Source organism: Neofelis nebulosa, chromosome 7, assembly GCF_028018385.1.
Source record: "Neofelis nebulosa isolate mNeoNeb1 chromosome 7, mNeoNeb1.pri, whole genome shotgun sequence".
Classification (NCBI taxonomy): domain Eukaryota; kingdom Metazoa; phylum Chordata; class Mammalia; order Carnivora; family Felidae; genus Neofelis; species Neofelis nebulosa.
The window spans coordinates 53,751,084-53,766,078 of NC_080788.1; the positions used below are offsets into that span (position 1 = coordinate 53,751,084).

At 43.0% G+C, this 14,995-nt stretch overlaps 1 long non-coding RNA gene across 1 annotated transcript in view; it reads right to left on the bottom strand.

The window, feature by feature from the left end:
- LOC131516573 (uncharacterized) overlaps positions 1–14,995 on the bottom strand; it is a 127,267-nt gene that overhangs the window by 103,354 nt on the left and 8,918 nt on the right. The window contains exon 2 of the long non-coding RNA XR_009264155.1: positions 13,270–13,378. This is a non-coding gene — a long non-coding RNA (uncharacterized LOC131516573). The remainder of the gene's footprint in view (positions 1–13,269; positions 13,379–14,995) is intronic.

Sequence of the window (14,995 nt, forward strand, 5' to 3'; positions counted from 1 at the left end):
AGCAGTGTAGCCAACTTCCTCGCCCTCATATCCCCATTTCCAATTCATCAGAGTCTTGTTGATTTTATATGCTAAATATCTCTGGAAACTGCTCCCTTCTCTCCAGCTCCACTGTACCAACCTTGTTAATCACCTCTCACTGGACTACTGGCCTCCCCACACCCATTCTTGTGCCCCCCATATTTTTCCACACCACAGCCACAAGGTCATTGAAAAAGAATTCTGATCATGGGTCCCCATGCCTGCTTAAAACACTTCCTGATTTCCCACTGCTCCCTAGGAGGAAGACAAAACTTTCTCCTCCAGCACAGTGGGTGCCGCCTTCTGTCTCCCTCTGAGATCAGCTGCTTTTTGATCTTTGGGGGGTTCTTTTAATATAACACACTCCCCCACCCACAGACCTTTTACTTCTACCTCTCTAGTTCCTAACTCCCAGCAACATTTCTTATATCCCTTTTTAATCCCCTCTCTTCCTCCAAACATTCTCCAGAACCTCTTATTTGCCATATGCCCATTTGCCCCCACATGTCTTTCTTTTCCTCCTCTCTCCCTGCACTTGATTAAAAAAAAATCAACTTCAGTTTTCTGGCTAAGCTCTTCCCATTCCCCTCCAGCCTCTTTGCTACAGCATGAAAGTCCTGGAACCCTTCTGACAAATGGAAACTTTCTAATCATGGTAAGTCGGGAGAAAAGGGGTAGGAAGGGGCATAGGGATAAAAAGTTACTGCATAAAGACAGCATCCACCTAGTCAATAGGAGAGGAGGGAGTATTCAAGTCTAAGTATCTTTTGGGAGATAGGGTAAATAGGAAAAAGTGGAGTTGTAGGAAAATGTCTACAGTTTTTTATCTTACTCTAAAATGCTGACTATTCCAAAAGGTCCTAGCTATTATGATCCACACAGAGAAAACATGACATAGATACACACAAAACCATCATCAGATAGGTAGGATACCACACAGTGTTTTGATGTTTGGGAACAAGTGGCTAGATGGACAAATTCAAGCATAGGGGATAGTGGTGAGCTGATTGATTATGTGTCATCAGAGCCAGGCATGAAAGGTGGTGAGTGATAAACAACACTGACAAAGAAAGCTAAATTTTTGTGATTTTTCTGGAAGTTAATGAGTTATGAGTCAACCATTTCCAAGTAAACAGTCCAAGCTGCATATCTAGGTCTTTGGGCAATAGTTAAAAATAAAGGAATACATTTGTATTTTCATTCACTTTTACTTTATTTTAGACAGAACTCCAGACTTGCAGAAAATTTACAAGAACAGCTAGTTATTTTGTAAAATGTCCTCAATTTGGGTTTGTCTGATACTTTGTCATCATTGGGTTCAGATTATGCCTTTTTGGTAGGAATGCCACATAAGTGGTGCTGAGCCCTTCTCATGCCCCATATCGGGAAGCAGTGTATTTTCATTTGAAAATAAAATATAACATAATATGGAGAGATTGTTCTGGAAATGATTGTGCAGTGATTATGTTTACTATAACAATGAGAACAAACAGCTTCTAGCAGAACCACAGTAGGAACAATCACAAACAATGAAGTTGTTTTCCAAGATGACACCAAGGCCTGGAGTTGTTTTCTTTATGACTACAGAAATTTTTCTGTCTGTCTAGTCCTGAGTCAATGTAAGCCCATTTGGCCTTTAAAGCTTTTTTAATCATTAAATTTAAAAAACAACTCTTTATTTGAGATGAGCAATGGGTGATATACGTAGGGGATGAATTACTGGATTCTACTCTTAAAATCATTTATTGCATTACATGCTAACTAACCTGGATGTAAAATAAAAAATTTTTAAAAATTTAAAAATAAAAAAATAAAATAATTAAAATATAAACAGATCTTTAGGATATATCCATAAAATAGAATGCTCTACAGTCATTAAAATGGTGAGAAGTTGGGAATTTCATGAAACAGACATGAAAATATGTCCAGGGTAGTTTTTTTTAAGTAGGCTCTACGCCCAACATGGGGCTCAAACTCACAACCCTGAGATCAAGAGTTGCATGCTTCACCAATGGAGCCAGCCAGGCACCCCCAGAATAGGTTTTTTAAAAAGGGTACAAAGAAGTGGTGAAGGAAACCATCAACAAAACCAAAAGATAGCTACTGAATGAGAGAAGATATTTGCAAATGACATATCCAATAAAGGGTTTGTATCCAAAATATATAAATAACTTACAAAACTCAACACCCCCTCCCCCCAAAAAAATCCAAACTCTTTATTGGATATGTCATTTGCAAATATCTTCTCTCACTCAGTAGGCTGTCTATGGGCAAATGGGCTAATATTGGCCTAATGGGCAAAAGACATGAATAGACATATTTCCAAAGAAGATATACAGATGGCAAACAAACTCATGAAAACATACTCAACATCACTCATCATCAGGGAAATACATATCAAAACTACAATGAGATATCTCTTTACACCTGGCAGAATGGCTAAAATCAACAACCCAAGAAACAGCAGGTGTTGGTGAGGATGTAGAGAAAGAGGAACCCTTTTGCACCATTGTTGGGAATGTGAACTGATGCAGCCAGTGTGGAAAATAGTATGGAGTTTCCTCAAAAAGTAAAAAAAAAAAAAAATAGAACTACCCTACAATCCAGCAATCACACTATTGGATATTTACCCAAAGAATACAAAAATACTAATGCAAAGGATACATGCATCTGGATGTTTATAGCAGCATTATCTACAATAGCCAAATGACTGATGGATGGATAAAGAAGATGTGATATATATATATATATATATATATATATATATATATATATACACACGTATATATGTGTGTATATATATACATATATATATATGTATATATGTGTGTATATATATGGAATATTACTCAGTCATAAAAAAGAATAAAATCTTGCCATTTACAACAACATGGATGGAGGTAGAAAGTATAATGTTAAGCGAAAGAAGTCAGAGAAAGATAAATCCCATATGATTTCACTCATATGTGGAATTTAAGAAACAAAACAAACAAGCAAAGGAAAAAAAGAGAAACATTAGGTTAAACAAAGTTCAACAGTTTTCTTAATACAGAACTCATCGAAGTCCTTCATATTCAAATGGACACTTTGAATCTCCAAGAAAGAAGTTATAAGTACATTACTTTTGGCCCCAAAATTATTTTTTTTTTTTATTCAAAGAACATCTATGCTCAGGAATGATCCATGTGAAGAAGCCATAAGATAGAAGAAATGTAGGTTCCTGAGTCACTGCTTGGAGCTTCCCAAGAGAGCAGCCCTACCAGAACAAGTGATGGGCTATTGGGTGGGTGGGAAAGACACTTTTATTACATTCAGCCACTTAACCGCAGGATTGTTTGTAATAGCAGTTAGATTATGCTGCCTAATGCCAAATGCATGCAGGTTTTTAAGTTACCTGCCAAAGAACAGATTATCTTTTTCAGTCTGGAGAGCTTTTGTCACAAACAGTCACAAACAATAAGCCACAAGGATTGCAGCATTATTAAGTACAGGGCATTGTGATAAGCACTTTGCACACATTATCTTATTTAATCCTCTTGACCACCTACTAAGGTAAATACTATCACTGCATCATTTCACAGATGAAGAAACTAAAGCTCACAGAGGTTAATAACTTGGAAATAGAAGTCCAGAATATGAATTCAGGGCAACTGGCTTCTGTATCCTTGCTCTTAATCACACTGAGGTCCTGCCAGGTAAGCCCGGGTTATGAGGTCAGAAAACCTGGGTTTCAGGTGCCATGTGTTAATTACCTAGACCAACAGAACATAAAAATGACTGACAGACTTTCAGTCTTTTTATTTAGGTGAGTGCTTCTCAACCAGAGGTGATTTTGACTATATCTGGAGACATTTTTGATTGTCACAGCTGGGGAAGTGCTACTGGAATAGTACCTCTGTAGCCAAGGATCTGCTAAAACATTGTACAGTGCAAAGGACAGCCCCACATACACAACAAAGAAGTATCTGGTCCAAAATATCATAGTGCCAAGATTAAGAACTCTGACCTACACATCTTGTATATTTTCCTGACAGCCCAATGTGCCCAGAATAAATATACACTCTTGGTTGGAATAAAAAGCACGCTTGAAAAGTCTGCTTTCTGTCTTAATACCTAAAAAAGTAGTGAAAGCAGTAACCAACAAGTGGCTTTTGGTGCTCAGAGATGTTGAGCCTTGGCCATCGTGGGAGGGAGTCCAGCCCAAAGAAGACTGGCCACGGATAAAGAATGTGGTTTGGCAAAATCTCAGGAACAATATATGGTGGCAGAATAGAAATTCTCTTGAAAGAATGCCAAACCTTTTTGGTTTCCTAGTAACATGATTTTCCTGAGATTTCTCTTATATTTGAATTTGCAATATCCCTATACATATTTTAAATCAAGGCAACAAAAGAAATTAAAAAAAAAAGATGACATAACAGAATCAGAACTTCCTGGAGAAGGAGGGAACCCTAAAAGACACCTGGTCCATTCCCTGCCCACCCCTCTGATGTATGGTGCTGCTGTTTCAACATCATATGATTGCAGGGTGGGGATATCACCATCACAAGGATCCTGTTCCATTTCCAGAATATTCTGTAGAAAGTTCTCCTTCCCAAGGGCAGAAACTATCTTCTCTGAACTCTAATTCAGTCCAATGTCAGAAGTTGGTGAGGGAGGTAAAATAGGCACAAAGAAAAAGGGATGGAAAGTGTCCTTTGGTGAAAGCTTACTGGTCCCAGGCAGTGTACTTGGCACTGTATGTGTATTATTTTTATTCCTCCAACAATCCTTCTAATCCTTCCACTCCTCAGTTCTCAGCAGACTCAGGTTAGTGATCATGCACAGCCTCCTGCCAATGCCTATTGTCTCTTCTTTCAATGAAACATCTATTTTCACATAGAAACATCCCTTTGACATCCTGTTAATGAATGAATGAATTAATTAATTAATTAATTCAGCACATATTTACTGAGCACCTATGATATTCCAGGCTTGTGCCAGATATTGGCGATACAACTGTTGGTAGGTTGGCATCTAAGGACAGCAGGACCACCCATACTGTTGGCAAGAGAAGCCCTCAGTTTGGGGGCCATTATTGTTTGCACCAAAAAATCTGCAGGCTAAAACCCTACTCGCTGGCCTACCACATCAAGGATTCATCTCAGAGAAAGTGATGTCTAACTGGAAGGTAAAGGTCAGATACAGAGGGCTTCACCAGGTGCTGGAGACAGGGAATCATTCCAGGCAGAGGGAGTGGCCTGCGTGAATACCAGGAATGCACTCAAGGCACTGAAAACAGGTCCATGTGGCTAGAATGAAGAGTAAGGATCTGGGAGAAGCAAGAGTGATGCAGAGCATGGGCCCAGACTGTGGTGAGCCCTTCAGGTCATGTGAAGGATCTGGGTCTTTAGCCAAAGGACACCGGGACCAACGAAGCTGAGAGCAACAGAACTGATTCAACTTTAAGAAAGCCAGTCTTGAAAGCTGTGTGGAAAATGGGTCAAAAGTTGCAGAGGGGCCAGGAACTCTAGCTGGGAGGCCCTGTAGTTGTCCTGTGTCCTGTGGTGGGGTAGGGAAGGGTTGTTGATAGTGGGGATTGAGAGGTATAACTATGGTGGTGGAGAGGTTGGAAGAGCTTAGCCATTGCCCATAATCTCCATCAATTCATCTACAAAGTCACCCTAACTAAACAGATCCTCAAATTTAAAGCAGGATGTTGGCTATGCACCTATAGCTAAAAAAAGGCCCCACATTCTGCCTCTCTTCCACCAGAAGCCTCCTATAGTGAATTTTACCCTTGTCTACCCTAAGGGTAGACAAGAATTGGTATTTGGACATGGGACACAGAGAGGGAGAGGAAGTAAGGATGCCCCCAATCCCTGGCTTAAGCAGCAAGAAGATGATGGAGTCTTTCAGAAGCCTGGAGAAAGACCATGTTTAGTGGGGAGGAGCCATATAGAACAGAGCAGGGGGCACCTGTGGGTAGTCCAAGTGCAAGGAGAAGGATTGAGAGCCCCAGGAGAATCAGGGTGCAAAAGAAGACAGAGGACAAAAGGATGAGCCTGACAGCAGAGTGAACAGCCCTTTGATCTCCATGAAATATTCAGGAATGTCTGTAAAACTCTCAAAATGCTTGCCACGATGGTTGTTCCATGGAAACAAGTGTGACTGAGCTCTGCATCTGGGTGGATGTGAGAGAAAACAGGATGCGGGAAACAGAAGCTAAGGGGACCCCAAGACTGCCATACCCAGGGCTTCATCAGGCCATGGAAACATGTAGGATAGCACGGAGGAGGGATGTCTAGGGAATTCTATCTAAAATTCAAGGAAAGTGGGAATCCCTAACCCACATCTGAATTATATACATCTGGGCCTTTGGTACAAGACTTAATTTGCAGAAAGAGCTCCATTGCAGTACCAGTACCCCTCAAAAAAAGTTTGAAAACAACAGCATCAAAAGGGAATATTGCTCAGCCATAAAAAATAATGAAATCTTGATATTTGCAATGACACGGATGAACCCAGAGAGTATTATAGCAAGTGAAATAAGTCAGTGAGAGAAAGAAAAATACCATATGATATCACTCATATGTGGAAGGTAAGAAACAAAACAAATGAACAAAGAGAAAAAAAGAGACAGAGGCAAACTAAGAAACAGACTCTTAACTATAGAGAACAAACTGATGGTTACCAGAAGGGAGGTCGGTGGGGGGATGGGTGAACTTAGTGATGGGGATTAAGGAGTGCACTTGTGATGAGCACTAGGTGTCATATGGAATTGTTGAATCACCATATTATACACCTGAAACTAATATAGCACTGTATGTTAACTAACTGGCATTTAAATAAAAACTAAAAAAAGCAGGGGGGTGGCGGAGATAAACCTCCAATGATGGAATGGTATGTTACTGTGTTATTAGAGCCACACTTGGTAGCAGAGGGGGAGTTTTGGCACCTTCCAAATCACACTCCCTGAGAGCAGCTGACTCCTTTGTGCCCCAGGGTACCCCCTGAAGAAGTGATCTGGGGAGGCCTGGGGAGGGCTGACCCTCTCTCTGCTGGTCAGGGGTCTTACCAGCAATCCCTGAAGAAGTGGTGAGACCCAAATGAAATAGCAACAGAAAACAACTTTGTTCATGGAGATGCCTCTCAATGAACCTAGGGAAATTGTGTACAATTCCGTGTTTTTGCCATTATTCCTGGAAATGAGGGGCCAACTTTTCTTATGAGTTTTACATCTGGGGGCTGAATGAAAACAGACTTAAACAGTTGCACAGAAGCTTCATAATCTCCTGGAAATCTCTTGGAACACTGAGGTAAATGTGGAAATTAAAGAAAAAAAAAGACTTTTCTGAAAAATAATTTGCAGTTTGAATGTTATCTGAAAACATTTTTTACATCATGTACATTTTCATTTCAGGCTCATCTTGTTGAAATAGCATTGTCTTTGTTCAATTTTTGTTTTGTTTTGTTTTGAAGCACATAGCTACGCAAGAAGAGGCCTATGTTCCGCCTGCTAATAGAGTTTTTTGGGTACTTGTGCTGCATGTACCCACCTCCCCACCCCCAATATAGTTAATTGACTCCTTAAGACTAAAAGGGTCCTGTTTCTCACTGTATCTTCAGCATGCCCGAGATCACACCTCACAAATAATAGGTGCTCAGTAAGAACCTGAAAATCTGAAGGAAATTGTGTGGGAAGCAGCAGCATGGCCTTTTCCTCAGGAGGGAAAAAAAAGTCATAGGGCAGCCATCTCAAAGGGCACTTGGTCTTCTGTTCTGAGTGTTCCAAGATAGCAGCAGCCAGGCCATAATTAGTTTTGTATCCCCAGTCCTCCATACCCAGAAAGTACTTAGCAAATGTTTGATGGAAAAGAGCAGGCATGAGGGCCAGGAAAAAGAACATCTATATATCAAGGGAAGTACTACAAATCCAGGCCTTTCTCCCTCCTGCCATCAGGGAACTGTGGGCTGAAGGAGCTGCTGGCATAACAGAGCCATCACTGGTGAAGAATGGCAGGAAAGTTTCCAGGATCTTCATTTCTGGTGGGTAAACAATGTAGGCAAGATGCACAAATCAGTTCCTAATGCCTGGAGCTACAAGCACAGAGCCTCATAATCTCCATTCAGAACTTCCTTCTGAATACATTCAACTGTTAACATTTTTCCAGGAGGAGCTCTGGGGAAAGACAGATTTGGGTTTCAGCCCAAACCTCACCAATGACCACAGTTATGTGACCACAGGCAAATAACTTAGCCTTTCAGAGCCTCCATTTTCCCATCTGTAAAATAGAGATAAAATTTAGTAAGGCTGATTTATTGGGAAATATCAACACATGTAAAGCACAGTGCTTAGCACATATCAAGCACTCAGTGAATTTCCAGAGGGTAAGAGAGACTTACCCAGGGTGGGCCCTGACCAAAAGTGTGAGGTGGCACATGTCCGTCCAATAAGCCCTCTCATGGCTCCTCTCCCCTGCAGTGATTGCATGCAAACAGGCTAAACCTCAGGAATGGGGTGGGAGGACTAGCTGGGAGCATAAGGGGTGGCACTGATACAGGACCGGGCAGGGCTGGGGTTAAGGGGAACCAACCTGCAAGGTAGCCTGCTCCAACCCTGGTGTCAGGGGTGGAGGGCCGGGGGTGGCCAGATAAAGGTTATAGAGGCCCAGGGAGGCCCCCATAGGAGGTTGCAGAGGGGGATGCAGGGGGAGGGATGGGGGTTATGTCCTCAAGGAAACTGGCAGGCAGTTTCCAGGGCCTCATCCAGGCAATCTGGGGCTCCAGACTGAACTCCTGGGCCCTCTGGGAGGGGGGCTATCATCCATAGTTTACTCCAAGCTTTCCAGGCATGTAGACTATGAATCAGGAGTAACTGCTCCTACCCACCACCCTCTCTGACTTCCTCATGGACCACCCTCACCGTGCTTCCCCTGAGCTCCCAGAACCCCTCGCTGGTCCTCCAATACACCACCTGTTCTCCCGCTCAGATCTTTGCCCCCACTGCTCCCTCTGCTTGGGGTGCCTTCCCTATGTTGTTCACTGGCTTGCTCACCGCATACAGCTTCTGCCTGGCTGTCACCTCACCCAAGAGAACTTCCCTGCCTGCCCATGTGAAATATCACACACACCTTCCCCCATCCCCACCACTCTCCAGCCCCCTTACTTTCTTCACAGCACTTATCACCATCTAACCCATGATACACCTATTGGTGAATTTACTGTCTATCTCCTACATAATGTATGCTCCATGAGGGCAGGAATGTGTTCACTCCAGTATTTCCAGAGTCTAGCCAAATGTCTAGCACCTGAGCATGTAGCTCAATCAATATTTGATGAATGAATCAGTGAACGAGTGAGTGAGTGAACTGCCAAACCCTACCTACTGGTAGGTGAAGGATACCAGCATTCTGGGCTGGCTCCAGAGCAGGCCAGGACTGAGCCAGGACCTCATGAAGCTCACATGTACCAGTTGCCAGTGGTTGGGAATGGGGAGGAGGGGCTGAGTGCAGAGAAGGCAGAAGCTCACCCTGGGGCTCCCAGATACCTACTTTTACTATCCATCCGAGGATATTTTTTATTACGGGACTCTTGTACTCTGAAAACTTGCTTTTGATTCAATAGTATGAACCACTTGATGGTGAAACTTCAGGCACTCTGGCCAGCAGGGGAGAGGTGTTGAGCTGTTTGCCTCACCCAAATCGGACCCCTTGCGTCACTTCATGCCTACTTGTAAGGCTAATTCCAATAGCAACCAAAAGGTCATCTATGCAGACAAGTAATTACAGAAGTTTGAGAATTTAAGTCCTAGTTTCAGTGGCATTAGCCAGATGAATGATGGCTTGTGGCTAGAGCTTGGATAGCATTCTTGCCCACAGGTCAGGGCTTTTTCTCTGTGGTGCTTAAAATCAGTGTCTGGCAGAGGACACAGCGAGCAGGGTATCATTACTGTGAACAATTCATGACCCAAAGTGCAAGAATGTTCAAGCCCCACTGAGAAGCCCATGGTCATTATGCTTGCCCAATCTGCTCATGGCTGAAGAATTATTTCAATACCAAAAACACATTTCTCTAGTTCCTGTCCATATGTGGGAAGAAGTGGCAAATGTCTCTCTGTGACAGTGCCCAGAAATAAGCAGACTGAGACTGTCACATTGGTGAGTGTGACAGAAAACTCACCCACAGCCATGGCCGACATCTGAGAGGTTTTCCCAAGAGCCTTCTTGAAGAAGCAATGATATTTTCCAGGGGAGGGTGGGGCATGGTGATGATAATATGGAACAGGCAAAAGAAAACAAAACACCCCATTCTGAAAGTGTGAGTTCAGAAAGTGATGATTGTGTAAGAGGCTTGTCCCTTGTAGATGGGTCACTGCTCTCACTCCTGCAGCTCACTTTCCATGCCTGCTGCATCCCAGGGCACCGAATCCCTCCTCAGCCAGGACCAGTTACAACAAAATCCCACTCCCAGGAAAGAGATGTACCTGCACAGTGTTCACTTGGATAGGTTTTGATCTATGCCTGGAGAAGTATTCTAACCTATGTGGGCCTCAAAGTTGTCATCAGTACCTACCATAACTGGAAAGTGAATGGAGTTTGAATCTCAGGTCTCCCAGTTAGCTGAGTGACCCTGGACAACTTATTAACCTCTGTGAGCCTCAGCTTCTTCATTTGTAAAATAAGACAACTTTATGCCCACGTGGTTGTTTCATCAGGATTAAATATGATTAAGTAAAATTGGGTACATAAAGGATCTATAACATGCCTGGGAGTGCTCAATAAACATTACCTTCCCTAAACCCCTCATTATTTTGCTTACTAAATAATATTACTTTGCAGTGAATAATTATTCCTTTTAAATTCTGGTCTAGGGATATCTGGGTGGCTCAGTTGGTTAAGCATCTGACTCTTGATTCTGGCTCAGGTCATGATCTCATGGGTTTGTGAGATTGAGCCCCATGTCAGGCTCTGCACTGACAGTGCAGAGTCTGCTTGGGATTCTCTCTCCCTTTCTTTCTGCCCCTCACCTGCTTGTACTCTCTCTTCCTTTCTCAAAATAAATTCTGGTCTAGACTGCCCCTTTTAGTTTCTTGTATTTTATTTTAGAGAATGTAGAATATTTTGGTTTTTAGCTATAGTAAAGCAATGTTGGAACCAACTCAGTCTAAGAACACTCTCAAATACTAGAGTGATTTGAGGGACATTTGTTCTCCCATTAATTTATTTATACCCCACCTTGATCCAAAAGTATTTTGAGGAGGCTTACAAAAATAAATATAGGAGGATACAAAGAGGGAAGAGTAGTTGTTATAAGTTGGTCACAAGGTTGACCTGAGCTTCCTAGAAGCCAAAGCAAAGAGGGAATGCTGAGCAATGATAAGATTCACAGTGTTTGTTAGATACAAGCTGCTCCCAGGTGGTATAATTATTCCTGCACTAAGCTCTAAGTGAACTCTGTCCCATCCTCAACACTATCTCCACAGAATAGCTGTCTCTGATCCTGTCTGTTGGTACAAAACAGGGCACCACACCTGAGGGTTGCTCAAAAGATCCAGGGGTAGGATTTTATTCACAGTAATCAATAAAATGTACATCTGTCCCAGTTACTAGGTATGCATAACATACTGCCCCAAAACTTAGAAGCTCACAACTACCATTTTATCTTGTTTATAATTTTGTGGGCCAGGAAGTTGGGCAGGGAACAACAACAACAAACAGGGCAGGGAACAACTTCTTAATGGGAGGCCTATCAAGGTTATGCTGTAGAAAAGCATATGTATGGGAAACACTGTTGCTGCCATCTTTGGAAAATACAATCTGCTATATCATCACCCATAAGCACTATATCCTGCAACCAAGCTTTTGGTAAGAATTGAGTAGATGTAAAGTAGATATAAAAGGCTTAAAGGTAACTTTCTGGTGCCAAACACCAGGTGAGGAGGTCTTGGCTTAGTCTAAGGGGTATATTGCAGGTTTGACAGTCACAGTGACAATATGCTAAATGTATCAACAGATCTGGGTCTCCATGTGCATCATTCTACTCAGGCTGCCTTAACAAAGTACCATAGACTGGTGCTTCTCACAGTTCTAAAGGCTGGAAGTCTGAGATCAGGATACCAGAACAGTCAGATTCTGGTGAGAGCTTTCCCCTCACTGGTTGCAGATGGCTACCTTCTCACTGTGTGCTCACATGACCTTTTCTTTGTGTGAGCATGAATATGGGGGACAGGGAGATGGGGAGGACCTATCTTATATCTCTTCTTATAAGGGCACTAATTCTGTCATAAGGGCTCCACCCTCATGACCTCATATAATCCTAATTAACTCCCAAAGGCTCCATCTCCAAATACCATCACATTGGGGTTAGGGCTTCAATGTATGAATTGAACACATTCAGTCCATAACACCACAATTACAGACATGCCAGCATTCAGTAGAAAATGACATCAATTCCTGAATATTTCCCAATATCTGGAGTCTTTAATCAAGTAGACACATCACCCCCACACATGAATTTTTCACTTTCTTTCCAACTTAGTCTTACAGCTAAAACTCAAGCCAGAGACTATGACATAGATATAAATAGACCCAGAGCATCATTATATATAATTTGGAAAGGATTTCACGGGTGTACATCTGTAAGCAGTTCAGGCACACTTTCAAGCTGTGTTTACATGATATCAAACATCTGGATGAAAACTGAAAAAAATAATCAATTTGGACTGGAAACAAAACAGAAGTACAAATCTCAGTGCATTGGTCCTTGGAATACCAAATGCAGAACTGATCCCTTTACCCCAAGAAGGAGATAATCATGCACAAGAAGAGCCATTGAAATGGCCAAGGGGCAAAAGGGGCTTCCATGGGAAGGCAGACTTTAAAAAAAGAACTCCATTATGCAAACAGGGGCTATGGGAAGGGATGAAATCAAGGACCATGAAAAACATAAAGAATAAAAATCTTAAAGAATCAAACTTCTGGAACCAGGAGCTTTGAAGCTTGAAGGCCATGATTTTAGCCCAACTGAAAACCCAATAAATCCTGGCTACTGGGGAAAGGGGTGTCTAAGAAACTCAAACTTCTGGATAGTCAAGGAATCACAACCTATTTTCACTCTTCAGGCAGAAACCTTTCTAAAATGCACTTCTTCCCCAGCCTCCTCAAGAGAACACACTATCTCTAGATCACCACTATGTGTATGGTCATTATGCCACATAACCTCAAGTCCCAGTGATCCCTGCTGAATGACCCCCGGGCTCCAAAATACCTTAGTTCCTGGGCCTGCTTTCTCAGAGGTCTTCTGCTTTCTCTTTCCATCATTTCTCAGCTTTCTGTTCTTGTGGCATGATGAAGACAGGTTCCCTTAGATGCAGACCCTGAGATAAGGATTGGAGGGCAAGTTGTTTGTTTGGGAGGTGATCCCAGGAAGCACCAGTAGGGGGCTGGGAGTGACAAAGGAAAGGGGAGGCAGCCCAGACCGGTAGGTGCATTACTTACAGGTGCAATTTACTTACCTCCAGGAGCAGCTGGGGCTCAAGACACTGAGACTTCCACAACACAGTGCAAAGCTGTCCCACATAGGGGGCAGGAACCTAGATTTTATCCCCAAATCCTGTCTGTCATTCTTTAAAGGCTGCTCCCCTTAGCTCCCTGCCACTTCCAGAAGCCTGAGGGTGTTGGCAGTAGGAAGCTGCCAGGACGTAGGGGAGGTGAGTGTGCAGGACAGAAACTCCTCCTCTGTGGCTCTGGAGCTGCACAGAGGGGGCCTCCACCCTTCCCTCTCATCCTCGCCCCTGACAGAAATTCAGGGTAAAGAAGGAAAACTAGACTATGACTGAGAGCCTAAGGGACCCTCCTTCGAGTAATAGATAACTTCTGTGATAGCCCAGGAGCCTTTACTGTCTAACTTCCCTGGTTCTTGGTTATATTCTTAAAATGCACTGTAATACAACTGGTTGTTTAAAAGAAATTTTTTAAACCACTCAAAAATATCCAATCAAACTAATTTTTGAAGTAAAGTAAGAGTCCACAAATTGCAGTGTGTATTAGGCAAACTCTCTGGAGAGGAAAACTGACTTGTTTGTATTACCTCAAATGATAGGATACAGCCAGACCTCCAAAAGAGTCAGTGTCCAGGGTGGGGTTACAGTCTGAAGAAGGACATATAAGTGCAAGTGGGGAAACTGAGGTAAAACCAAGCACATGGGTTCAAGTATACATGAACTGTGGGGGCAAAGCCAAAGAGAAACTGTGGGTCACTGGACATGCAGGGTCCAGGGTACGCTGGACGCCAGGTTACAAACAAGACTCACCCCCTCCCTCATCTTAGCAGTGGAAGGGACTTGGTCAGGACAGGCACAGGCATGACAGGAAAGTGAGGGGCATGTTCAAGACACGTGAGATGGTAAGCTGAAGGTCCTCAGAACTGGCCTGTGAAGAGGGCTGGGACAAACATCCCTTATTTAAAGTCACATATCAAGGTCATGAATAGCCAGGACAAAAATCCAGGTGTCTTCACTCCACCATGGCAGAAATTACCCAAGAGTTAGTGGTCCAGGGGAAAAGCCAAGAAGAAGAAGTGGGTTCCAAGAAAACCAGAGCATGCTGGCCTCAAGTTCCTGTGAGGATAATTCCAGGGAGAAGGAACCCAGGCCAAGCCAGAGAGTCAAAATCTCCAGCCATCACAGCAAAGCACCCTGGCTGGCAGGAAGGAGACAGGCTTTATGCTGGGGAGAAGAGGAGCAAGGAACCCACATGACATGGATGGGGCTGCAGCAAACAGAGCCAGAGAAATTAAGTGTGGGGCAAGAAAGAAGCAGAGAGAGGCTGAAATGGGGTGGGCATGGAACAAACCCATCACTGCATAGTCTCTGGCTAGTTCTTTGTTTTGACATGTATTCAGGGCTCTTCTGTGCATGGGGAGCAGAGTAAGATAGTAAAGACACAGCTCTCAGATGAAAAAGACAGAGCTTGAGCTCTGGCTTGGGTGTAGT